The sequence below is a fragment of the Hippoglossus hippoglossus genome, chromosome 10 (genome assembly GCF_009819705.1).
Source record: "Hippoglossus hippoglossus isolate fHipHip1 chromosome 10, fHipHip1.pri, whole genome shotgun sequence".
NCBI classification, from domain to species: domain Eukaryota; kingdom Metazoa; phylum Chordata; class Actinopteri; order Pleuronectiformes; family Pleuronectidae; genus Hippoglossus; species Hippoglossus hippoglossus.
In genome coordinates, this window is record NC_047160.1 from 4,711,431 (window position 1) to 4,737,394 (window position 25,964).

Genomic DNA, 25,964 nt, shown 5'->3' on the forward strand with positions numbered 1-25,964 from the left:
AAGGTGATGTCATGTCACGCCATGTTATGCACTGCGTTGTCACATCCCATGATGTCGTGTCATGTCACACTAGGGCACATTGTCTTATGTTATATTGCATTACGTTACATTACACCAGGAAATTACATGTTTGCATATGAGCAATGACTAATCGAGCAACATCATTATGACTATGTCCCACTCATGTCATGTCGCGTTATCTGCATTATGTTGTTTCAGCAGTTTACAGTACTCCATGTGACATCATGTAAAATTGCATTGCTTTCTATTACTTCACATTAAGCGAGGTCATATGTTCAATATTATGTCTTGTCACATTATGCTACATCATTTTGAATTATGGGACAATTATGCTGTGTTACATGTTGCATTTATTTACAGCATGTTACAGTATGTTTTATTACCTAATGCTATATGTGTTATATTATATCACATCCCATGAAGCTACATTATTTTGCATTATGTCTTTCCACTGTATGCTATGTTATAAAATGCAACATTATGTTATATTAAATCACATCATGTAATGATATGCTGCATGATGCAGGATTCAAACACATACATTGGAGTCTTCGACCAAAGCGTCAGAGCTGAACCTTTCATGTGTCAACCGCCCTGGTGGGGGATTATGTGATTATAAGCATATGATTAAGTGGCAACCTGTCCTGGTGTACCCTGCCTCTCACCCCCTCTAACCCTCCAATGAGAAGTGGTATAGCTGATAGATAGATGGATGTCTTAACATTTAACTACCTTAGCGATTTTTACTTCTTCCAATTTGTTTTGAAATAAAAAAATTTATATAATCTGACCATTTTGTGAAAAGAGAATCACAGGTGAAATCAATTCTAAAACAACAATTCTTTTAAATTTCCCAGGAGACACTGTTCAATGGTATTGATGTAATATTTATGTGATAGAACAGTGTTACATCAGAGGATTTGTTTCTCTGAGAAAAATGACGAGAGAGAGAGAGAGAGAGAGAGACGACAAAGGTTAAAAGCACATTTTAAATGGTGACACCATCTTCCAAAGGGACGACCTCTGATGGCATCCTGAAATGAAGCAGACTATCATCAAAGGCTTAGGTTAAAACGCTGTGTGTGCAAACCAACACACACACACACACACAGAGACACACACACACACAGAACCCTCAGCTTCCAGCTTTTCCTTCCCCAAGAGGCTTTTCTCTTTTTAATCATGAAATCTCTCCCAAGATGAGTCCATGCTAAATTGTGTGCAGACTCACACACACACATATATACACACGCACAAACAACATTTAATGTCTTTGTTCATTTCCTCTCCCACAAAGATTTAACAGATTACTACATATTTACAATATGCAGATTTTAAACCTGTTGATGATGTAACATGCACACTGTGACAATGAGAAACATACGGTGGCCCTGAGAGCTCAACGCACTGCAACTTAAGAAAACACATGCATATATTTCCTTTCCTATTCCTAGTATTTTAAGTTGGGGTGAAGAAAAGCCTGAACTAAATTTCAGAACGCAGAGTCGTAAAACACAAAGAATTGATTTAGTACAGGGTAATGTGCATATAGTTTCTTGTGCTGAATAAAGCTAATGAGTGTGACCACCTAACTGTCTCGTGGACTATTCAGAGCCGGTGTGCAGAGGAGTTGGTGGGGAATGTATGACCACCACTCAAAGAGAGGACAGTCAAAAATATGCATGCATGCATAGAAGTAAACCAGCAAAACCAGAACTATATACTTATCCCAACAACAACAATACAAGGTGAATTTAAAACATGATGCTTTGGTAGCAGCAGTGACTTTGTCTGATTTTTAAACCTAAGATTGTGTTAGTCGAGGCCTAGTCCTGTTGTAACTGTGCAAAGTGAAGACAACCAAAGAAGCATACAGCTAAATGTGATATTGGGTTATATAGTATTCCCTTATTTTAAAATATTTTAATTAATGAGTGTTATTTTTCTCGAGGCGTTCTGCTAATTTGATGGGATTTTTGTCTGCTACATAAACTGCGACATTTGATGACTCAGTGACCTGAGTTCATACATAAATATATATATAGTATAAATACAACAGAGATTAATCTGCTCTATATATGCAACTAGTCTATTTTGATGCCATTTTGAGATGGTTCATGAGTGATCTAAGGAACTATATGAATAACAACCCATTATGTTTCAATATTTATTGATTTAAAATGTGGAATATTTCCTTATCAATGCTTTATGGTCAGTATTATTTTTAAAGCTCTACAGAGAATGCGGTCACACTGCTGCTGCTCTGTTCTTTGTTTTGGTAGCTGGTCCAGGTGCACGTTTGTGTTAGAGCATGTGAGTCTCTCACTGTAAAACCGTTGACCCTCTCCATGTTTATAAAAGTCCGATGCTCCAGATGCAATTAGCAGTATTGTACACAGGACACATTTCGCCATCTGTCCACCACAGCCTATACGCACAACACTGTGTTAATTGGTTGCTAGCTGCCACGCAGGCCTGCTGAGAGTGTGCTGCATTCTGGGCTGTGAGAGAGAGAACAGACACGATTTCAGTTTTATGAACACACATTTACCCCCCAAGGCATCTGACATGAAGGCTCAGACACTAACAAGAGCACCAACCTGTGGATACATCACAGATTCCGCTGGCTGGATTGTTGTTTTTGGTAATTGGTTTGGTTAATTACACTTCCCCACACCTTGCTGAGAACACAAAGGAAGGACAGGTGTTTATATGATCTCTGAAGTCAGACTAAATCTGCGAACAGGTGACAAATTTTAACACCACATACAAACCGCAATCTAACAAAATCTAACATCCAGAGCTACGTCAAACATGGATGATATTAATAATCAGATGTTTTGCATATTTGCTACTTTTATTACGTGACTTTATTCAACACCATGGGTAATAGAGATGAACAATTGACCAGCCATATAGCCACAGCCAGATTGCTTGTTGTGCTCTTGCACATGTCACAAAAATAATGTGTGCAGCCTTGAGCAGGATACAGGCTACCCAGACCGATTATATTGTTGTCTACCTACTGCAATATGCAAATGTGTTCATACATAAAAAGAAGGCTACTATGAAATTCTCTAACATCTTAATCTGAAGTCAAATGAAGAAAAAAAATAAAACAGTTTTTATTGTCATTGTTTGTATTAAAACCACCAAACACTTGAAGACTAACAGTGGGCCCGGTCATAACATGGGCACTTCGACATATAAACAATATTCGTGTGTTTCCATGGTTACACATCCACTATCGTGTGCTTTGTCTCATTACCGGAGAGGTGAGTTTATTACATTACATTACATGTCATTTGGCAGACGCTTTTATCCAAAGCGACTTACAATTAGTGCATTCAACATCTATAAAGGGCTGTGAGGGAGAGAACGAGCCCAATTGAAGTTTTATGAACACACATTTACCCCCCAAGGCCTCTGACATGAAGGCTCAGACACTAACAAGAGCACCAACCTGTGGATACATCACAGATGGCTGGATTGTTGATTGGTTAATTAGACTTCCCGACACCTTGCTGAGAACACAAAGGAAGGTTACTACTAGGACACTTCGGCATGCGGACGGGGAAGACTGAGGATTGAACCACCAACTATCTGGTTGGAGGACAACCACTCTACCCCTCAGCCACAGCGAGTTCATGTTCAGCTTTCAACGGCTCTTTGTTCTTTGAAACACACAAAGGCAACAGAAATATTAAGACATGAGTAATAGGCAACTATATACATTACTACATACAGTATAGTACTGTATAGTTATAGTGTTGTGAGACATTTAATGTTACTGAAAACTGTCAGGTTATTAATGTAATAAAGTATTTAATTGCACATAAATATACATTATGTAAAAACATGCCACATTTACCTAATGAGAAAATAGCATTAATTGGAAGGATTTGACTAATCGATGCCTCCCTGGAACCATTAAATCGTTAAAACATAAAGATCATTAAACTCTTAATTCCCATGTTTTATCGATGATAAAGGACAGACACAGGCCATCATTTCTCATAATTATACGGGCGTTCAGACCAGTTTATTATGTTTCAACAGGATATATCAATGTCACAATTGTTTCAAATACTATCTAGAAAAAAGAAAATAAGTCTGACTTTATGGTCAATACTTTCTTCATATGTCAGCCAAAGTTCCACTTAGCATTTGTTAGCTTTCTTAGATTGTTAGCAATGGCTGAGCAGCTGAAATACTTCAGCTACTATTACAAGAGTTTATCCAGTGACCCTACAGTAGATATTCAGCACATTATACTTGCTATAATAATACCTGTTGTAGGTTCATTTGTGTTTTATCTTCAGCTAGCCACACTTACACACGCACATGCACACGCACACACAGATACCCTGAGCTGGATAAACATGATCAAGCATTAGGTTGATGTGGATGTTGTTGCTGATGTTTTCCCGTCGCTTGCTGCCGCCTTTACCACTTTGAAAAACGGTCTGTCACTGAATGAATTCTGAGATAGGTCACGTCGGGAAGGATCCACCTGGTAGAGCCTCCACTGCTCTGAGGTGGAAGGACACATTTGAAGGAGCCTTCGAATTAGGAGTCTATCTAGTCACGCTGCTGTGATGATACAGTTTGGCTTCAAATGCAGCCCCTGAAGGATGCAGGGACACAGGTGCACTGAGGTAAAGAGAACCATACTGCTGAAGAGAGCCCCAGACAAGGCAGAGGATATTGTGTCAAAGTGAAAGGCATAAGTATCTAGTCGGTGGTATTTCCGGTTTGAATGTGTGTATGATGGTTAGGGTTAGTTTAGTTTGTTTAGTCTGTGAAGTGACACGGAATACGTGCAGCTCCAGGAAACTGTGAAGGGCTTCAGAGATGCCGTCTATAAAGCCATGACTCACATTAAGTCTCTCAGAAGTAAATGAGGTTCGCCCAGCGGGAAACCCTTACCTGGCGATGGTGAATGAGCAGGCTGACCTGCTGAAAAGCAGACAGAGCCAGCACATGGAGGAGACGAACCGAGGTGAGGCACAGTGGTGGGACTGGTTTCAGTCACCGAAGGCGAGCCAGTGCCAGGGAGGAAATGTGCTGCAAAAAGGTGCAGCCGGGGGAGAGGGAGGACAAGCTGCACAACAAAAAGCTGGATGGAGAAGGAGGAAGAGAAAGAGAAGAAAAGCAGGTGTACCTCCTGACTAATGTAAGATTCCTCAGCTGATCCTTTTACCCCAGGATGACAGTCAGCTTGTTTCTGAATGAAGTCATGTTTTCATGTTTAAAAAAATACATGATTTTGATTTTTCCAGACATTTGTCTCAGGTGAACTAAATAAACAAGAGGTGGGCACAGTCCAGAGGGCAGAGGAGGTGACAGACCAGGGGACAACCAGCATCAAGACACAAAGAAAGACTATGTGAAGATGAAGGAGTTTGAATGTTTAAGTACAAATAAATATAAAACTTAGAAGTTATATATTTATTTAAAATTACAAAGAACCTTTATATAATACGATACATGTTTAATAAAAGATGATATCTGTGATTTTAAATGGACTTGTATGGGATTTTAGAAATGAGAAAAAAATACTGTACAATTATTACATCAGTTTTTTTTCCCCGAAAAAAAATAAATTAATATGAATACATCCTGAGCTACTTTGATCACTCCCTGCAGCTCATATTGCCGGATGTAAGATCACTAATCTCAGCCCTTTGTTTTTTTTTATTTGTACTGTTAGACATTCAGCTCAGTTACTTACATTTAAAATGCATTCCTCTGACTTTCCTTTTTCCTTGGTCACTGCTTGAGAATGATAAAACATAATCCACTTGATGGAGTTTCTGAAATAGGAAAGCCAAGTCGACACTACTGTGATGTAATCGGTCATAAAATGCAGCCTCTGAAAGATGAGGCCCCTGAATTGGAACCCAGCTATTGCCTCAGAGTCCGTTTTATTACATCAGAACAGCCTTCACTGTGCTTATTGATCGTTTTTTATACAAAATATTGAATCACTAAAGTTAATGCTGTTGCCTAACATTGTGAAAATCTCAGTGTAGTGTATTTGTTGAATTCTCTGGAGTGATCAGTTAATTAAAAAAAACCCCTCTAAAACACTAAAAGTAATTATCAGTAAAATTAGGGAACTTCAGTGTTACATTCTACTTTTTATGTAATAATATAAAGGTTTATAAAGTGTTATGTTATTATTACACATGTAAATCTGTGAGAATATCCTCAAGATTCAACTAAAGCAGGGTGTGTTGATTACATTTCTAAGCAAAATAAAAAACAAAAAAACAATACAAATATCGGATGAAAAATAGATTGGATAGGTTAAACAAAAACAAATCCTTTTTCTTACTTTTTTTGTTGTTGTTTGTAACATGTTGTAACCTTTGAGCCTCCATACATTAGGTTTAAGCAGGACCACACTTTTTTACATCAATATGCAAAATGTTTATGTATGTGCAAAATTATAAAACCAAAGTGTGTATCAAACACACATTATGTGTCAGATCTATGCTTTGACTGCAGGGAAAATTCAACACATTTATTTGACACCAAAGTTTAATGTAAAAAAGAGTGGCTGTGTATAAGATATTTAATAACCTTCCTGGTGAATGACAAAGTAAATAAACTGCCGTCTGGAGGCAACTTTAGCCAAGTAATGATTCAATAATTGTCACTTTGAGGACAATAAAAACTTTCCTTGCACCATGAATGTGGTAATAACAGCAAAAAATTGCTTCCTCTGTCTTCCACCTGTCTTGTGCAGCCAAAGGATTGGGAGTAATAAGGTGGTGAGGATTTCTTAAGGTTTTCCAAAGGAGCATAGCCATGTATGGAGTGATGACAGGTGTTTTCATAACGTGGCATATTGCATTTTCCTGTGTATTAACGTCATGACTACTTCAACTGTTTCCTCACGAAATATTGTGCTTCTATTCAGAAATACGTATGCTCACCTTTCAAAGTTAGAATTAAGTGGTTTTAAAAGTAAATAAGAGAATATCAACACAGGCAGTATGAGTAAAACTATCCTTCATTAAGTTTAATCTCTGAAACTCCTGCCTGTATATTTGCTATCGTCTGAGCATTATCTAACCACAAGGACTATTTACAGTCTGAGTGTCAGAAAAACCTTCCCAAGTTATATTCTGATAAGCAAAGGACAGTACACAATGAACAAGATAATTTACAGAAATATATACAACGGCTGTATTTGTTTCCCCACCCAAATTACTTCAGCTATCTGAGCTAAGTGGCTGTGTGTTTACGCTTGTTTCAGTAGCAGCAAGTCTCTTTAATCAAACATTTTTTCATTAATCATTGTGTTGCCAGCATCATTTTGTGTTTTTCTCGAAACTATTTATTCATTTATGTACAAAACTCCCCCAGTGCAGAGCCAGCATTAATTATCAGGTGCTGGTTGGTCACAGGAATGTATCTCGAGTGGAAATCCAAATGAACCACCGCATACATAAATGATAATTGTCACAATGAAGTGATTTCAGAGTGTTCATTTTAAACTTCACAACTTTGTGATGAGTTTAACATAAAGTCTTACACAAGTGGATGTATGTGCGTCTGAGATATCTAAGTGTTGTTATAATCCTCTTTTTAGTTTAAAGTAATCTGATCATGTGGCCAGTGAAACTACAGCCTCACCTTTTCTTCTTTTATTTTCTTTAGGGGTGACACAGTCAAACTAAAAACTGAATGTAAAGATGGATGTGTGTCCTGATTGACCTGGGGGCTGGTTGTAATCTAGGTCATAAATCCCATAATAACTTTTTTCCCAAAGACAGTTTCTGTCATTTTATTTGATTCTAGTAAAATGGGTAAACACGCTATGATGCTAAGACAGATGCAGACCACTCTACGGCGGCTTCATCCCCCAGTTGCTACTGGTCAGACTCAGATGGCAGCATTTTTATCCAGGATATTGTGGCGTCATCTCTGGGTAGTGGGAGGAAGTGGAGCTCCATCTTTATACACAGTTTAGTATAAACTAGGTTTATAGATTTAATTTTAATCCGATGATGAATTAGGAGGAAATTTCATTTAGGTTTAAAGTGATAGACCAAATAATACGGCCTTCCCTAAAATACGTTTGTGCTGCCTCGTTTTAATAAAACCTAAATAAAACCCAACTCGCCCACCTACTTGCTACCTTTGTTCCTATGAACACCTAACTACTGAAACCTGCAACTCACTAACACAAGTGTCTCGGCCCGTCAGACCTGCACTCTGGGGCTGTTTCATGAATCATTCTATGGTGTCACATGCCAACAAAATTAAGCTGACAAAACACTCAAACAGTCAGAGACCGGTTGTGTGTAGCATCCGAGTGATCTCTGGAACATGTGTCTCAAAGTGATCACACCACAGATAATCTGACTATAAAGCACAGAACCTTAGTGGCTTTGCCACAATAAAAAATAAATCAAAAATAGCCACCATCCCATTCTCCCAAAGACCGTCCTCCAAGATCTTAATATTTTCTCCTCTATGACAATTTAACATCACTTTGCTGATTCAAATCCCTGTGGGTTTGGTTTAGATTATTGACAGCATTCAGTCAGTGACTTCATTACCAGTCACAACCCTGTGACACTAATGGCTCTGATGGTCCTCAGCTCACTCTTTGCTTCCTGAATGTCTCTATTTGATCTTTCAGTCTTTTTGAAATCAACAGACTTCATATCACAGCTAAACTCATGACGATGCTTTCAGTGACCAGTGAGGAGATCTGCAAAGGTGAAATCTGTTTATTAAACTTGCAATACTAGTAGCTCATTATACACAGTACAGCTTGGTTAATATCATCTCTATATCTTAAACAGAAAAGGGAGAGTGTGGGGGTGGAGTTGGCTGTTATGTTTCTTTTTCTTTTTTAAGCAACATTTTTTTTCCCTGTATCTTTGGTTACATATATGGCTTAGAGCTTGTTTCTTTTATTTATTCTGCTTGACTTGGTCCAAAAGCATATTGTCCCTAGTACAAAAAACTTTAAAGGGCTACAAATTTGTAGTTGGTGGTGTTATGGGGGTGGGGCTGGAAGAAGGGAGACTCTTTAAATGCTCCCTGGGCCAAGACGTTACTGAACAAGTGAGAGTGAACACTGTCTTTTTCTGTTTCGTCGGTGGTACAAATATGCATGCAAAGGTTCACCAAAGTTGAACTTTCTTGCCATGATTCAGCTGAAATTAACAGATTCATTCTGTAAATAATGGTCCAAAATCTCACCTGTCACTGGATCTTATTTGAAAAGTTCTGTCCTATCTGTAAAAATGAGTCCCCTCTTTAAGTTGATTGTTTGAGACCTGTGGACTTCTGCCGACATCACTAAAAACAAGTCTGCTGAGGAAAGTTTCCTCCTCATTATTCCATGTGCGTGCATCCATCACGCAGAATCACGCATGAGTGTCACGGCAGTGTTTATTTATTCAGAGCAATCGGACCGATTACCTCACATCAGTGGATCCTAATCTCCACTCTTGGATATTACTTGGAAAGTGAATCGTTTTTCTTTTCTTTTTTGTGAGTGATCTCCAGTGCGTCCACAGTCACGTTCACTGCAGCAAAAGATATTATTTAAAACTATTAATCACTCGGCTCTGTAACTCCGCTGTTAATGGAATCTGAACGTAGTATGCTGTAAATTGTTTTTTTTATATTTTATAATTAAAAGGTGAGAGGTCAGAGTTTACTTGGAAATGTGCACATTTTCCCGTCAAGATTGTTTTTATAAATCCCACAAGTGGTGTCGGCACGTTTCAGGCCCCGTTTTGTGCGTACGTAATGGTTCTAAATTAGACCCCTGGACATTTACATTATCTTGTAGAGCCCCTCACAATAATTTCAGGAGATTACCTGGAGTTCAGTGCATGAGTGGGAATAACTTAATTTTCTGTTTTAGCTGTAGTGATGAATCCACAAGTTATATCTAACTTTAATTATCTTTTAAACATATGTAAATAGTAGATGTATGCGTTACTGTGCCCATACATCATTGTTTAGGCTCCTTATCTATAATCCATGTTCAATAATGTTGGCTGGTGACATCTGTAATGAATGAGTGCAGTATTTAAATCAATCCATAAGAATCAATACTATAACACTAGCTGGACCATGTCATCCCTCTGTGTAACATCCCTTCTCTCCTCCTCCTCTCTTTACAGCAGACACTGTTTGTTAATTAGCTGCCTTGACAGAGATGGTGGAAAGCTCGTTGCTTCAGTTGCTCCACAATCTGTTCCCATCGACACGGAGTGGCATGCTGGGATTTTATCTATGAATATCAATAAAGTGTGTTAAAAAGGCAAATTATTTCTTTTACAAGGCATTCGTTAGTTGTTGTCCAACCGTGCACAGCGACACAATCTGACACTATGGTGTGATCAGTGAGTGAGACTGCTGCCATTCATTAAATCATGGATGTGATCGAGTAGCAAGCACAGAGTAGGACGGTGTGGGGGAGCTTTGTTTTCGGAGGGGGGTAGAGAAGACTGACTGTGCTGCTGTGGTTGGTCTCATTCAGCCACGTGTGTGATGAATTGATATATTCAAAAGAAGTCGGTTTCTATAGAAGTCTAGAAGAAGATAAACCTACCTGTCTTGATTTATATAAATAAACATTTCTCTCAGGAGTAAATGGTTTCAATCTCTCTTCAAGTCTTCTTCAATACAGCATGATTTTGTAGATAATGGTCACATTAGGAGTCAAACTGCTGATATGCATTGGGGTATGGATATTGAGGGGATTGACAGTCTGTTCATTGGGTGCAGGTAGCAGCTGAGGTGGGTGTGCAGTGTCCTCGAACTCTTAGTCAGTCTCACCCGCTCCTCCAATTTTGATTACTTTCAGTTTGAATAAACCAATATGGCGCTGGCCAAGATGCCAAACTCAAGGCTTCCAAAATGGTAGCTCACGAACAAATGGGTGGAGTCACGGTGGGTTGCCACTTGGGCTATTTGCATGTCTATTCAAAACGTATTAATACTCAAAGTCTTGAATGTCAAAATTGCACCAAATGAACCAGTGCACTTCCTTGGGCCCACTGCATCAACATGCCAGCTAAGATTGAAGTAGATGGGATGAGCAGCTTTTAGGGTAGGTGAATTATATACATCTTATACAGACTTAAAGAGATCTCCTGTATTAATGTAAGATTAAGAGAGACAGTGTAAATGTGTGACTAATACGTTTTTGATTGGATTCAGAGCCATAAAACTATAATAATGCAATGTGAACCAAAACAAAAGGGTTTAATTCAAAATGGTATGTGACACATTTTAGAATCATTAGAGAAAGACTCTAAATAACCACGGCTCCATGTTACTATGGTGACCATGTCTTTTAGTGAGTCACTTCACAAACTTGCTTCAACGCCCCTCAATTAACAATTGATCTTTTACATTCACGTAGAAAAAATGCTAATATTTTATGAAGGTCACTTTTGAATTGTCTTTTCTTTTGTTTAGATTGCCATTTAAAGGTTTCCATCGAGCAGCATATTGCTTATTATTTAGTGAACAGTTGGAAATTGCATAAAGATGTAGCCTTTCGCTGTTTATCTGCAGCAACGTGAAGCTGATGACTTGTGACACCACGGCTTAAGTTTTAATCACTGGCACTAATGAAGCTGTTCATCCAACATCAGGCACTATCAGCTTTATGCCGGCAGGTCAAATACTGAGAACATTAACCAGAGCGAAGGCTGAGGAGGATAATAATACCAGGTTTTTATTAAAAAGAAAGAGACATGAAAGAAGCAATTATGTAGCGATTGGCCAATTACCTTCTTATTGTCAGAGTTGCGTCAGGGTCATATCAGTGAATGCCTTTTGATTCAATTCAATTTTATTTGTATAGCACCAAATCACAATATACATTATCTGAAGGCACTTTACATTGAAGGTCACCTTAACATTTTTTCTTTAAAGAAACCTAACAGTTCCCACAATGAGCAGCACTTCGGCGACTGTGGAGAGAAAAACTCCCTCAACAACTGGAAGAAACCTCTAGAACCGGACTCAACGTGGGCGGCCATCTGCCTCGACCGGTTGGGGTGAGCAGGGAAAAGTGGGGGGGAGAGGAGAGATGGGAGGAAAAGAGGGGAGAGAAGAGAGAGAGAGATAGGGGAAGAGAGAGAGAGAGACCAATTCGGGGTTCAGCATCTTGCCCAAGGACACTTCGGCATGCAGATGGGGAAGTCTGGGATCGAACCACCCCTCCACCAGGCACTGTGCTCTGTGCCAAGCCAGCAGGTTCACAGAAACAGACACCAAACTCAGCTATGCAGTTCACATTTGGGTGATATTTTGGGAAAGGCAATTATTCTCATCCATATGTGCAGAGTGGTGCAGTGTAAAGGTGCTGGGCCAATAACCAGGTTATTAGTTATTTACCCAGGCAGTTGGATCTAACTATCCTATTATCCAACTGCCTAGAGTCGAAGATTCTATATTGTCCATGTTTTTTAACACCACAGCATCGATCAACCAGTAGTCTTGCTGTATGACTGTGTCAAGACACAGCGTTAAGCCTCAAATCTTTCATCAGTTATGTGCTCAAATCCAATCACTTCCATTTGGCATAATTTGGGCAATGTCAGGTCCATAAGTGAGGCTCATACATACAGCTGGGCCCCTTGTCATTAGGGGCCTTTAGTTTTCACTATGCAGCAAGTGGATCATCAAAAGGATTGTGACTTAGTGAACAGAAAACAGTTGATGATCAAAACAGTGAAACAACTGGTGGTGAGTGGTCTGAGGTTGCAGGTGAACTTCACCGAAGATGGAAGTGATCAAAGCAGAATCAATGTGGTGTCGTGGTTAGAGACAGAATAGCCAAGTGGCGTAAATTGTGGCCCATTGAAACACCTTCAGATTGAGTGAATACGCAGGAGGCTTGGGGCTGCAGACAGCACGGATGTTCAGGGTGGGGAAACAAATGAAGAGGACTTCACCGTACATTTATGTGAATGACAGCAAATATGCACATTTATTTTTCGAGCAAAGCATATAATTTTGTCGGCCTAGTTTTCAGACAACAATTCCTCTAATGTGTGCGCGAGAAAACAACTGCGATTCAAGCCTGGCAAACAGATACATTTAATATTGGCTGAGTGACATGAAAAGACAACCACCAAGCTAAGGTAAAAGAGACGGAAGGAAAGAGAGGAAGCAACGAAGGATTGAATGTATAATGTGTCATCTTACCCGCAACTGTTTTAACTGGAACAGACTGGAGAGACAGAAGGTTATATCAGAGATAACAACACTTAACACCCACACAGTTGCTTAAAGGTGCAGAGACTGTTGACTCGGAAATACACACCTCCACAGAAAACACACAGTGCACGCACACAAACACAGCAATGCATAAATAAACACAAAATCATATGAATAACGATCTATTTCCCAACTCAAGAACAGACACTCCTACACATTGTTTTCTGTTGATATGATGTCTCTGTCAGGTAGGTGACAAACGAGTAGTGCCACAGCTTTTTCAAGTTGCAAACAAAGAAAAAATAAATGAGCAGCCTGTGATGGAAACATTCAACTTTAGCCACCCACTGTCTTTAAAGTTACGTTCCAACGTGGTTTTGAAGAAAGATGCTAATAAACCTGGAGCCTCGATGGGTGTATGAAGTGTGTTTACATTTAGGATAGTTTTGAACCAGCAACCTCCTGGTAATGAACATAGCACTCCGGATGCAATATTCTTAACCACTGCCTTTAGAGTTTGTACCTTAGACTATAAATCAAGATGGATGACATGACCACTGCCTGAAAGTGAAGCCAAAGCATCTTGATTGCCCCCCCCGGTGGCTGATTTGCAGTATCGGTCAGAACAAAAACTCCACCTCCTCCATGTTAGTGGATGGGACACGGACCAAATCAAAAAATCAAAGTACACGACAATTTAAAGTGTCAAATGATTTCCCTCATCTTTAGTTGTCTATGCATCCATTGCATCCATCCAGTCATGCTACCTGCTGACCCCTTTCCCACAATGCTAAGACCACAGCACATTTTTTTTATAGAAAACTAATGATCAGTCAACATAAGAGTATGGCAAATGTAAATTTAGCCGTTATGATGTTACCATGACTTTTACATCAGCAAACAGAGACGTCGTATAACTTTTGTTTATTTTTTCAATACATTGTGATGTGGTCATAGAGAAAGGGGTGGATGGTTTATCCATTGGCCTCTGTGTTATAGGCCCAGCACGCTACTCTTGCACCACTGGGCCTCCAGACATCAGTTTTCGGGCTTCTGCTCATAATTTGTGGTTTGTAAAACCAATAATTTAAATACATGGGAATACTTTCTGGAGTCTTCAGGACATGTCGTCAGCATGCAGGATTAGTAAAAGTGCTCATAACAGCCCCTAAATAAGCTAAACCTTGCCTTTAGCCATTTCATTGTCAGCATTATCTAAATGCTGTTAAATGGCAGCCGGGAATCCTTACCTCCATAGACACTGGAAGCTTAATCCAGTGTCTAAGACCATGTGGTCAGCTGTGGGTCATTCTGTCTTGCTGCTGCAGTACAGCAGCACATCTATATCCTTGACAAATTAAAAAGCACAAAATATTGTGAGTCAGGCGGGAGTGTTGTCATGGGATGTAAAAACTTTATTGGGCATTAAAGAGTGGTCAGTGGAGGCTAGTTCCATTGAATTGCAGTTTTTCGATCTGCTGGAGGTAAGAGGGAACACTTCTTGCAGTGGGTTGTTACTCATCCAAACTGCTCAAGTGCTCTGTTAACAGCCAGGAAGACTTCTAGTTAGAAATATTTACATTTAGCAGAGGATGGTTTCAATCCATTGACCTCTGGGTTAAGGGCCCAGCAAGCTTCCGCTGCACCACTCTGCTCTTAAGTCTGAACCATGGGGCTTCTGTTCACTATCTGTGGTTACAAAGCCAATAATGACCAATTATCCTGAACTCTATTGGAGGACACACTAATTAATGCATAGCTACAACAACAGACCAACAGGCAAATGCTGGAGTTCATCCATCTCAAGCATTATCAAATCATGAGTATTTGACTGTTTTCATTTCAAGAGATCAATAACTAATTGTCTCTTGAATATGAGTAAACGTGACCAAAGAGGGCAGCAGTGGGATTTTAACGCAGGTCCCTTTAGACACTGGAGACTACAGGGAGCATGATCCCTTATCAAGGTTATAGGCCTACTTCCCCCTGATGATCAAGTTTTCTTCATGCAAGATTTAATGATCCTAGCCCCTCTAAATTGTGCTGTCATTTACCCTATAGTTATTGTACCAGGTTCAATCAATCTAATTTTTATTTTTATAGCCCATATTCAAATCACAGCTTCCCTCAACAAGAGTGGGGAAAAACTACCAAAAAACAGGGGAGAAAAGGAAAAAGCTCAAAGAGAGTCGCATGTGATCCCTCTCCCAGGACGCACAGAAGTGCAATAGATGCCGCGAGAAGTAGAGCACATCCATAAAATAACATTATTTACAACACTGATGGGAAAAGACAGTCTAACATAAACGAAGAGGTGTCTCAATGTTTAAAGTATTTGTAGATGAGAAAATGTCAGACAGAGATGAAGGGAGCAATCTAGTTGTATTCATAATGCATGATCAGCTGCAACCACGATCCCGATCCATCACCAAGATCTACAATCAGCTGCCAACACCATCCACCGGCACAATCCACGATGTGGCCGCAGCGGCCATCTTGGACTCATAATTGCTTTGTACAAATCCACAAAGAAATGGCAGAGTTGGGAATGTGATCCAGGTCTCCAGTGGTAAACGGTGTTGCAGCCGAATCCAATACAATTAAATTCAATGGTGTCCTCTTCTTCAGACGTAATAAAACAACAGAAAAAACATAACATTCTGCTCGTGTGATGACACCCAAGTTCATATTCAACCCGAAACGAGGTCATTTACACCGTGTTTTAGCCTAAATGTCCTCTGATAGCCTCCTCAGAGGTGCGTTCACTTACAGCTCGGCACACCGCACACACTCGCGTGTTCAAATGGCTACGTCCGCTAGCATCTCCACTTCCGGTAGTAGTGGACTTCTAGGCTTAAAAGTTGGTATAAATGAGGTCATTTCGAGTCGAATATGAATGTGTGGGCTTCCAGACACATGGATGACACCACGCGGGCAGTATGGAGGCATGTTTTGTGTCCTCAAACACTTCAGCCACCCCTCCATCGGCATAGTGGTGAGCAGATAATCTATCCTTTTAACCTCACAATCAATTACCTTTGACCACTAAGACAACACCAACGTCTCATACTATCTTTGCTTTGATGACCAAGGTTTCCAAATCACAATTATTCAAATATGTAATAACACGTAATAGCAACTTTTTCTGCAATGGAGGACCACCAACTGTTTATTTCAATGCAACAAAGTAATATCTCATCATATTAGTGGGTGGACATATGCATTAATTAGCATTTTCCTTCCAGATTTCCTCAAAATGTGATTTTAAATTTATGCTTAAACATGGATGGACACTTGTCTACTGGTGTAACACATACATAGATTGACAGCACCTTGAAGGCTTGTTACTTTTAGTTGTGTGATTCAACCATTGAGCTTTTATTCCCTTCATAATGTTTGATACAAACTCTGATATGTGCAGCAATACTTCAGCTCTGCTCTGAGAACTGGTGCTTCACACGAACCTGGCCAATTGCTTTCCCAGTCTAAGGTAATGGGGCAGGGTAGAGGTCTATCAGGAAAGAGGTCAGTGCAGAATGGCTTTACTTGAAACAAGTAAATCCTTTATGAATAAGGCCTGGGTATCAGAGTAGATAAAACTTGGCCTGGTTGTATTTTACAGTAGTTATAGAGAAAAACTCAGAGAACAAGGTCATCAACTCCTGTTATCTGTGAGGACACATAAATCCCTACTATAGCTTTAACAGACCTCTTTTCAAATTGCAGTCTAATGGTCCCACATGAAATAGCGGTTTAAAATGAATCTAAAATGTTTATACCTGACAGTAATTTATTTATGGGCTATCGAACAGTGTTATATTGTGGTGATATTGTTCGTCAGGGTGTTATATTAACTGCAAAAGACATACACTATAGTCAAAGAGTGTGCCGTTTAGAGCTCTCTCTTTGGGGACGGCTATTAGTTCATTGGTTTTGAGCGGATCAGGGGACAAGTGGAAGAAGTGATGTTGACTCATGTGCGTGTTCTTTATTGTCCCTGAATGCTGTGGAGTGGAAATTACAGATATTTGCTGGTATATGTAGTGGAGTTAGAAGTGAAAAGTTCCTGAAAATAAAAAGTAATCAGCTCACAAGTGGTAAAAAAGTTAATAAATAGTGCAGAGTACAGGTACACAAAAAAATGCATTCCAGTACAGTAACAAAGTAAATTAGTTACAGTCCTCCACTGGTTGTATTAGTAAGAACAATCAGAAGTATTGTGAATGCTGAGGTTTTGTCAAATATCATCATTTTTTGGCTGCTTGTTACAATGAATTATCTTCAATCAATCAATCAAATTTTATTTTCATAGCCCATATTCACAAATCACAATCGGTCTCGTAGGGCTAAACAAGGTGTGACATCTTGTATGTTAAGTCACCACTGAGGCACTTGCCAGTTCACTGCAGGAACAGAAATAGGCGACGGTGCACTCACTGCATTTTGTGGCCTGGCAGTCATAAGGTAACCATAAATAAATAAAGATTAAGATCCGGCGCTCTGCACTCGACCATATACGGTCTGCCATGGTGGCCGATTTACAGAGCCTGTGACGCTAAATCCAACCTGACAAGAGCTGCATCAAACTTTTACAGCCTTGTAAGCGATCCTCTGCTGCACTGGAGGGCTGTTTTATTGGACAGATTAAAATTGCATGGTTCATAGTGAAATACACACACACACACACACACACACACACACACAGACTCTCATCTCGTGTTTGAATGTTTCAGGGTAGAAAACCATGCAAAGCAAAAGCTCACACTGCCCCACTCATGGGTGTCCATCCCTCCACTCCTCTACTCAGTCAACTCCTCTTCTGCATCGCTTTAATTACCACATTTCCTTACCAGATAATTCACTGTAAAATTTATAAAAATAATTCCCCTTGGGAAATAGCGACGGCACAGCCATAATTAACCAGAATTAGTTCACCAGTGTGCAGTCAGAAAGTGGGACATTTAGCATGGCTCTAACTGCAGATGGCTCGCTGGTTAATTATGCTGCACTGTCTCTCCTGGGAGGACCAATTCATAAAATTACACCTTCTTTCTCTGCTTTCTTTGGCATCTCTCATAAGGCAGTTATTATTTTAAATAAGATATATACTGTATCGGGAAAAAAATCTACATTATATAGAACTTAAATGTGACATAAATTATCAATTAATAATTTTACTAATACTAATATCATTTATTATAGTTGATATTTATAATATTTAATTTTTATTTGCACTTTTGTTTTTGTCATATAACGATAACACATATGAACCTCGTGTTTGGAGAATGTGCTCATCTGAATTCATGGGAACAAAACGGAATGATGGTAGATCAATTAGGACAGCTGAGTTCCAGGAACAAATTTCGCATGGCAAGAACATGCACACACATATAAACAGTCTGCATGAAAGTGTGCTGGGAGAGTCACGAAGCACGAGTCAAAATAATCACACTTAAGTCTTGGTCTTATTCGCCATGGCATGAAAAGCAATCTTCAGGCCAAATGGATGAAAACATGTCACCATATGAATGAGACTGGGATTGTGCCTTCTAGTCCAATCTGAGCTGTGGAGATGGAGATGTGCTGGGACCCATTAAACCTCAACCCAGCATTTGTAAGAAATAAGTTGTAAGATGTTTGTTGCAGGATTGCTCTATGAGACTTTATTAGTTTTAGCCAGATGTACCTCAACTGGCAACTGAGCGGCTGAGCTCAGCAGTATGAGCGGTGGTCGTCTCAAAGAAGGGACGCACAGCAGAGTTTAGAAGCAACGTGACAAATGCTTGAGAATTCATTAAAAACTATAAAAAAAGGTGAGCACAGAGACTTGGAGGTATTTTAACATACTTCACTGCCGCATCACAAGGCTGTGGATAAGAATTCTGGTACAAATGCAATGAGCAAGTCTTTAGGGACATAAAACCTTTATTTGTCCTATTTTGTCCATCACAGGGGACAGCAGGTGATGAAGACAGCTGCTATCTCACTAAAAGCTCAATGACCTCTCCACGGGACAAACAGTGGCTGACGCCTGTGCAGCTGATCATTTGTGAATTAGTGCACGTGGAACTTCTTGTTTCTAATCATGCCATGAGTTTGATGTGAGAGCTTCTCCCTCTTGAGGCAGTGTCACATCTTAAGTGTCGTGACAGTCGCTGGATAAATGCATATTGAAGGCCTGTGTCGCTCCAGACAGGCTGCTGATGTCTGCGACGGCTCCAAATGGGTCGTTTCCACTCATGTCCTGCCTCACAAGATGTAAAGGCTTCAGTTACTAAATGCTTTCATATTTTATCTGCAGGCCATCTGGTAGTCAATATGTTTGGGAATAAACCTAGATTTGCACATGCATGTGTTCCTAATCTGGGGGAAATTCTTTACAAGAGCTGATGAGTTTTTCACCTCCTCATCTCCCTCCATCCAGGAAGCGTAAAGCAGTGATTAAGAGGAGTGGTGGAAGGGGGGGGGGGGTTCTTCTTTTAATCTCCACTCAGGGAGAAAGATGAATGTCTGGGGCTGACAAACCTCTAATACGCAATTCACTTTTATGAAAGTGTCCACATGGCCGCCTCTTTGTTGGAAAGTCAAAAAGATAATTCAGGATATGTCTCAAAGAATATAATAATATCAGAAGTCGTGATATAAGATCTGTAGCGGCTGTGAAACATTGTTTTTTTTTCAATAAAAATTTCACTGAAATAACTGTAACACGCATGGCTCTACACACTAAGTAAGAAAAAACATTCACACACATTTCTTCTCACGGTGTTAAGGCCTCTGAACGTGGCTTGAAGGAGATCTACTCAGAAACATAAAAGCACATCACAAACAGAGATGAAATATTCTTTAAATCCTCTTAATGCTTGTGCTGTGTGTCAGATTGTTAGAGCCTCAGCAACTTTATTCCCTCGACCTTTTCAGACACTTTATAATGCTTGTTAGTCAGTTGCCTCTGACTCTATCAAAGTGCATTTTTAAAAGAGTGATCAGAGTATTAGACTTCTGAAATGGCTGGAGCTCCTGCTGAAAGCCAGCGAAACTAAAGAAGTGATTGTGGACTTCAGGAGGAAACAGCAGAGCGACATCCATCCACTCTGGATCAGTGGGTCTGAGGAGGAGAGAGTGGACAGTTTGAAATACCTCGGTGTGACCATCACACGGGACTTGTCTTGGTCACTCCATGTAACCAGAACAGTGAAGAAGGCCAGACAGTGTATCTTCCACCTCAGAGACTTTAAACTCCCCCCGAGGTCCTCAGGAACTTTTACACCTGCACCATCGAGAGCATCTGGAGTGGGAGCATCAGCACCTGGATAGGCAGTGTAATATTTATCATTTTGTAATATTGTTTTCATATTGTGTCTTTTATTTTACTATTTTAAAACTGGATGCAGGCACAATAACACATTTCACTGCACATGGTACCTTGTATAATTGTGTACGTGACAAATAAAGCGTATCTTATCTTTCATCTTGTACATAGTATTTTAATCTGTTCTTAAGGTGAAAATATGGATTTGTGCACAACCACCACTGTTTTTTGTCAAATGCCACTAATAGGGGAGTTTTGTATCTTTTCTTTGACTCTGAATTGTGTCAGTTAGGTTCCAAGCTAATGGAGCTCCCTTATTACTGAAGGCTTTTAACCATGCCTTCTTTGGGCTTTTACATTTAAGAGCAATGCGTGTTGCCATTACAGCAATGTGTATGTGATAAAGCCTGTGTGAGATGAATGTAAATGCCAGGATGCAGTGTGTGTGTGTGTGTTTCCGTGCTTCCCAGTTGGTTTTATCAGATCAGGCAGGAAAAGGCAATCTACACATGCACTGACACAAAGTAACTCACATGAAGGCACATGGCCCCCATCTCAGTCTCACCACAGCACACATAAAAGGATTAGTTGCTCGCATGGGAAAATGAATCAGATTGGAAGGCAACCAAGCAAACAGGGCCTGCCTGTTGATCAGGACTTACTGTTGGCCCTACCCTACCCCCGTACCTCTGAGACACAACAAACACTCAAATGTCAGGCACATATTGCCAGCATTTTAAACGAAACAATGAGCATTGCATGCTATTTATCTCTGGATTTAATAACGTGTATTACAACGTGGAGCCGATTGGGGATGTTGTGGGTTTATCCTTCCTACTGTCCACCCACTGGTCCCAGAATCACCGTTCTCTGTGCCTCTCTTCAGCACAGGATCGGGTTCGGGTGCAGTGGTTGGAGCTTTCTGGGAATTTGAGCAGTCTTTCCTCTGCTGACCTTCAACTGTCAGTCTCTGTTTGAATGGAGGCAAGCTGACACTCAGCTGGGGTCCCAGCCTTACTGCTACTTTGACAGAAGCCAAGGTCTGCCTTGCTGGTGGGGGGTGCTCGCTTTGGGTCATGCCTCGGCAGTTGGTGTTTGCTACTGCCTTCAACAATTGTCATGGTGCCAACAATGGTAAAAAAAAAAAAAGAATACTGTTGACCCTGTCCAGAGCTGGTATTAAAATGTGTCCTGAGACATCTGATCACAAGTAGAAAGTGTTACAGCCTGTTCTCCTGGTATTAAAACACGTCCTGAATGTGTCTCCTGTGACCACTTGTGATCGGATCTCACTTCCCTGCTCTATATGCAAATAAACATGAATGTCATTTGTGTGTGAGACAACCAAGGGATGTTGTTCTTTTACCCAGTCTGAGTATACATATTAAATGATGACAAGTGTAATGACACGTCACAGAGAGAGAGCTGGCAGAACCAGGATTTTACCCATTTAAAAAAAAAAAATAGAAACACAAACAAATCAATGTGTGGAAACTGAGCTCTCATTATTTGCAAAATGTAATTCCATTTCTTCTGATAGTTTTTGAAAATAAGACAAGGATGACATGAATCTATATGAATCACACACAGGCTAGAGAAAGCTAGGGCGATTGTCAGACCGTTTGCTGGTGCAGTGGGCCCTGGGTTCCTCCTGGTGCAGGACAATGACTGTGCAGGCAGTTTCCTGGATGATGAAGGCATTGATGCCATTGACGGGCCCTCACGAGGAGATCCCCAGGACACCATCCGCCGACTCATCAGGAGCACGCCCAGACGTTGATGGGAGTGCATACAGTCACGCAGGGGCCATACACACCACTGAGTCTCATTATGAGTTGCCAGGATGAAATTCAATCAAGTTGGATCAGCCTGTGATTTCAAAATTTGACTTTAATTGTCAGAGTGGTTTTGAGTCGAGCCCTTGATGGGTTGATGATTTTGGATTCAAGTGACCGTTTAAAAAATTATACAATTTACATCAGTAAAAACTTTAAACTTTAATAATTTGTTCATCAAGATCTGATGTGTGATTTGAGTGTTCCCTTCATGTTTTTGAGCAGTGTAATGTTGCCATGTCACCTACATGTAACAGAAAGCGCTGTCCATGGTCCTGAAACTATCTCTCGTTATTGCTATGTTTTCTAAAAACACATCGAGCTAACAGCGACACAATGCAAGATTCGCTCTCAGGTAAACTCAGGCTCCCCCTACAGGTGGGATGCGTAATCCCTTTGTCGTAAATCGAGTTGCCTTCTGAGCCTCCTCATGCACGCAGCTGTACTTGCATGCATTTGTGGACAAGATGAGAGAAGAAGAAACCAGCAACTTTAGAAGTAGGTTTGTCATACTATTTGTAAGGTTATATCTTAAAACGTGTCCTGAACAAACATCCACATTCATGCTCACAGACTTATAAGCATTTGGCAACACACAGCAAGCAAGTAGCCGAGGCAGTTATCTACGTCGGAGCATGAGGAACAAATGACATGAGGAACAAATGACATCGAACACGGTACACCAAAATTACAGGCGTACAGGGAGCATGGACAGCCATTCTCCTTATTTTAAATTTGTGTACCATCACAATTATGTTGAAGCTATTATTTTTAGGTATGAAAACTACCTTGTTTTGCTCTCAGCAGAAGATGCAACAAATAAAGCATGTGTCGAGCCCATAGGCACACAGAACACCTCACATTCGGGCATCTCTGTGTGGCAAAGGAGGTGCTGGTCCCAATCTGGGAGGTCGGGTTCCTGTTCCGGAACATTCTGTAGCAAATTACACCCTGTCTGGAATCTAAAGAGGTTGTTTTTACTTCAGAGGAGCTGGTAGAGACCAAACCAGAGCTAATAGGAATCATATTGGTCTTAGGTGCTTGAATCATGATTCCAAATGAATGCTGCCTGTGTCTGAAATGCATCGTGGGATTGAGCAGTGCACTTTTTTTTTAATTGAGTTTTTCTGCACTTTACATTATTACCAGCTGATTTAATAATCTATCAATGACTATAAGGGAGCTGAGTAAAGGTTTCCCACCAGAAGCAATGAACCTCAGCTGTGATTTTACATTTGATGTAAAGTCAGTGGATATCATTTCTCTGTCGTAGCTGCACGACTTATATGAAAGGAGATATTCTAAGTAAGCTACTATTACCTCCGTCAAGCAGGTTATATTTTCATCTGCATTTATTTGTTTGTTTGTTTGCTTGCTTATGGAATTACTCAAAAACGATTCAACTGATTGCCACAACATTTAGTTGAACAGTAAGACATGACCCGAGGAAGAACCCTAACATTTTGGAGCAGGTTCTGATCAGAGGGGTGATTCAGAATTTTTCTTCACTTCTTTAACATTGCCAGGCATTTTTCAACATTTCATTGATTTCTCAGAGAATAAATCCTGTATCCTAATCCAAAAATTAGGCATGTTTAGGGGACTGTGTGCAATGTGGTGCAGAGCCAAATAAAAATCTGGATTTCGTGAATTTAAACATGGTTTCATAAGGTCACTGTTGTAACTAGGTGGAGGTATACACTCTTCTGACATTCAATAATTTATTATTGTGACACTATGACAAAAATGTAAATTAATACTTTTAATGTCCTCAGAAAGGGAAGAGCCAATACTACCAAACAACAAATGTTACACTAAAATAAAAGAAGTTAGCTGTATCGTACAGTGTCTGCTGGTAATTTCCTCCTCTTGTATTTCACTTTAATAATGTCAGAAGTTGTTTTTGAGCATTTTGGTGACTACAGGGTCTTTCTGTGTTGTTAACAGTTCACATAACAGCTGTTTTGTGTCCAACAGCCTTTTAAGACAAGTGGAATATTACATTCACAACCCATTTAAAATCAAGTACAGTAGTTTTTGCAATGAGTGCCATAGTTATCTAGAAACTCCAGTGTTGTCTTTTTAAGACACAGTGGGGATTCATGGTGAGCCCACAGAGCATTGCAGAACCTAAGCGTTGTCTTGTTATTAATGCCAAGACTCTGAACAGCTTTTTGGATGTTTATTCCTCTATTCTTTTGGATGAAAGAACGGAGGAGCTTTGAAATGCTCTAATGAACTCCTTGTCCGTTTTCTTCCCTTGCCAGGCAGAGCATAGACCCATCAGGAGAGAAACACAGAAGTGCAGAAATCTGATTGGACCTGGAGGGCTGGGATGACTGGGAAAAATTCTGCTGTGGTAAACTTTTAACAAGCTCATCGACCTGCTTTTCAAGCCCCCTGCCTTTTTTCTCCTGGTTGTACAAGCTATGTAGTGAATGGGTTAATCCTGCTGCTTGCTTCTTTTGGTTCATAACCCCTCCCTCAACTCCTTCTTGATGAGGTTTGATTGATATTTGCCTTGAACCCCAACTTTTGTGGTTGCGTTTGCTGCATTTCCACACACCACACATGCAACTGAAAACTCCTCATGGCCACTAGGAAACCTGATGAGCTATAGAGGTCAGTCTCCAACTTCCCTTCCACAAACACTCACACTCTCTACCTCCAGGGCGGAATTGGACTGCCCATACCCATCTTATTTGACCCCGTCAGTGTAGCTATCACCTACAAGGCAAACACAATAAACACAATGACATTGACCATCCGATACAAGAGCACTTTATTTCCCTTAAAAGCACATTAGGTCCTTTAAGGGGAGAATGCTTTGGTTTAGTAGGAACTTTGCGCTCCTGTGCTACAGACTCAGATTTGCTGCTACTACTGATGCTACATTCCTTGTGTGGTGCTTTCCACTGCTCAATGTTATGTGTCTATGTTTCCACACACTGTATCCACCCTCTGTCGTCCTCCTTCACCATCTCCCGTCTCCTCCTTGACATGTGAGTTCCCTGACACGTGACGTGGGGCTGGTTCACGGTATAGAGAAGGACGCTCACCCTCCTGGCAAAGAGTTTCAACAAGCAAGGCAGAGCTCTCCCCTGTCAGGTCCTGTCAAGTCACATTGGTATGTAGAGCAATCCACTTCATTGTGACACTCTTTACAGAGAACAAAGGCACAGAAGAGTCACTTCACACATTGAAGGTCTGGAACCTGGAGTGTACTACTTGATTATTGGAGATTAGGAAAACAATACCGGGTTCGTTCTCTGGAGTAGCAAGAATAAGCAACTACAACGATGTAGTATTCTAAATTAATTGGCGTTTTTTTTTCACAAATAAAAAAAAGCTCTCTCAATCTGTCAAGCTGTCTCAATTCAAGGGCTGCTTTCTCAATTCAAGGGCTGCTTTCTCAATTCAAGGGCTGCTTTCTTTGTGTAAACCGCGAAGGACGAATCAAAATGACGTGGTTTGGTCTACAGAGGATTTCCATGATCTGTGACACTAGCTCCTTCCACTCTTAGTGATGTTGCCTAGCAACGAGCTGAAAGAACCAATGAACAAATTATTTTTAATGA